The sequence below is a fragment of the Phyllobates terribilis genome, unplaced genomic scaffold, assembly GCF_046119375.1.
Source record: "Phyllobates terribilis strain yellow unplaced genomic scaffold, ASM4611937v1 Scaffold_7__3_contigs__length_470593459, whole genome shotgun sequence".
Taxonomy (NCBI): Eukaryota; Metazoa; Chordata; class Amphibia; order Anura; family Dendrobatidae; genus Phyllobates; species Phyllobates terribilis.
In genome coordinates, this window is record NW_027362767.1 from 256,282,309 (window position 1) to 256,285,193 (window position 2,885).

Consider the following 2,885-nt stretch of genomic DNA (forward strand, 5'->3'; position numbering starts at 1 on the left):
CCAGTGTAGGGAGGTCTAAGTTCAGGGTCCTGAGGGAAGGGCCGATAAGGATTTGCTAGAGCCGGGTATGTTATCTCTGCGGCGGAGCTTGCTCCCATCCTCTTTTCTATTTGTGTAGGTCTTTTTTGCATACAATTCAGGGAACTCTGCAAGTCCTGCACTACCCCGAACAGAGTCTTCATTCCCCCCGCCCCAGACAGGTGTGACGGTCTGAGTATGCACCACTCCAGAGGCACAGCTGTTTTCCTTACTTCGGGCCAACGCCTCTGCTAATATTTGTCGAAAACTTAAGGCTGAATCCACTCTCACTCGCTCAAGCAGAATCTGTCTTAGGGGAGTACTGTAGAGTCCCAGAATAAATTGTTCTCGTAATATCCGGTCTACAGATCCCATGCCACCTACTCTGTCTGCCTCTTTCTTTGGTACCTCTGCAAGTACTTCTTGCAACACTGTGGCATATTGGGAGACTCCCTCCCCTTCTCGCTGCAAAGAATTTTGCCCGCAGATGCCCCGCACTAGCCGTTTCACCGTATATCTCTTCCAGAAACTTCACAATCTCTTCTAAGGTGCTACATGTGGTTTCTGGTTGCAAGAAAATATTTCTGTGCGCCTCACCCTCCAGGGCGGCCAGAGCGATTTCAACTTGTAGTTCTGGGCTGACATTATAAATCTTGGCAGCGCTCTGCAATCTGGTGACCCAGTCTGTCAGGGGTATAGTCTGGCCATCAAATTTGGGCAGAACACTAAACAACGTGCTCATAGGGAGGGCCCTTGCAGGGGTTACACCATTACCTGCGGTACTCACATTAGCCACATTGCTGTCGGCCATCTCCATCTCTGTAACTGTACCCTGCTCGCAGCGCCACTTGTAGCGGTGTCAAAGAACACCGCAATGCAGGATTTAAGCACAGCACAGCAGACGAGAAGACAAACAAAACTCCGGCTTTATTATATACAAAGGAATTATATGCCGGGAGATGAGAATATCAGTATTTACAATAACAATATTACCAACATGAACATAGGAAGATATAGCTTGAGCGAGTTACAAACTATGCTCCAGCTATGGCAATGAAAGCTCAGAACAAACAGTGCACAACAAGTTTCACAAACTACTCTGAGCTAATTCTCTATCTGGCTTTCCGCTAGTCGGGCCACGCTAGTACAGTGTCCTAGCTACAGAAAACTACGCTAAACCTTAACACAGTTCACATCGATGGGTCACTCACGATTGCGCAGATCAGGCGCAGGTGGCGGTAGCCGCTTGTTCCTGGTGTGAAAGAACAGAATGAATTAATTTGAGTCTTTTCCTTGTATACGGGAACTCTTTATTCCAGCCGGCAGGCAAATCTTGCTTCACTCACACAGAAATGGCTGACAAGCTGTGTTGTGTGTTGTCTCAGGTCCTTAGTCTCCAGGGAAAACGTTCTTCAAGAAAAGGATGAATTTCTCTACTCCTTGACACAATCCCAAACAACAAATTTTACAATAGTCCGTAATCTTCTCTTTCCATAGATTAACAGAGTCTTCTTTATAGTCTCTGCTGATCAGGGAACCTGCACTCGTCTCCCTGTTACCTCAGGCAAACACACATCTAAACAAGGTCTCTACTTCCTGGTTCTTCTTTCTCTCTCAGCACATACCAACAACAGCAGAGGAAGGCGACTAGTCCAACAGCAAGACTCAAAGGGGAGCATGATGCCTTAAAGTCACAGTGCATGCAATGTCCGGTAAGGGCCGATCCTCTACACTACGGTCACAGATCATCGCTGTGCAGCTCTATTGTCTTTCCCCAGAGAACACCAGAAATGGCAGGTCAGTCATTGGTGCCCCATTCTTTTTACAAGTGAGAACAGGCTCATACTGAGCACATGTGACAATTGGGAAGGAATATGAAGAAGCCATGGTGATCATTATTATGTTGCAGCGGAACAGATGCTGGTGCAGAGGGCCCTGGGTTCCTTTTGGTGTAGGAGGTCAGAGTGTCTAGGCAGTTACGGGATAATGAAGACATTGACACCATCCAATGTTGCAGCTATATTATAGCTGTAATAGGGCTTGTTTTTTTTTAGGATAAGTTATATTTAAAAAGTACAGCAGTTATAGTGTTTTGTGGTTTTTTTTGTATTTTCCACTATTCAAGTGCTGCACAAATAAAGTGTTAACTTTATTCTGTGGGTCCACATGATTATGGAGACATTAAGTTTATATAGTTTTATTTATTATGTTTTACTAGTTTTATACATTGTTTTAAAAAAATCATTTATTTTTGTGTCGCCATATTCTGGGAGCAGGAAGTTATACAATTTGTTGTACGAGGGCAGATTTTTTTCCGAACAATATGTAGTTTTCAGTGGTTCCATTTTCTGGTACATACGACTTTTAGATCACTTTTAAGTACACAGTTTTGGAATGTATAAAATAAACAATTCTGCATTATTCTTTTTAAACACCACTATTCAGTTTAATTGACTTGTTAATTTTATTGTGCATGTTGGTACGGTAATAATAGTATCTAATGCATATAGTTTTTTATGTTTTACTACTCTCACACACAAAAAAAAATATTATATTGATCGATAGATAGATAGATAGATATATGTAGGGAGTTTACCAATTCCCAAGACCCATAAGTTTTTTATTTTCCCAAATACAGAGTTATATGAGGGCTTATTTTTTTTCATGCCAAGCTGTAGTTGTGCCATTTTTGCGTACATACAATTTTTAATTACTTTAGTTTGTGAGGCTGGATGAGCAAAATCTAGCAAATCTGTTATTTTAATTTTATTTTCTTACAGTGCACACCAAACGAGATGAATAATGGTATAGTGTTATAGTATGGATCAATACGATCACAGTGGTATCCAACATATATATTTGTTTTA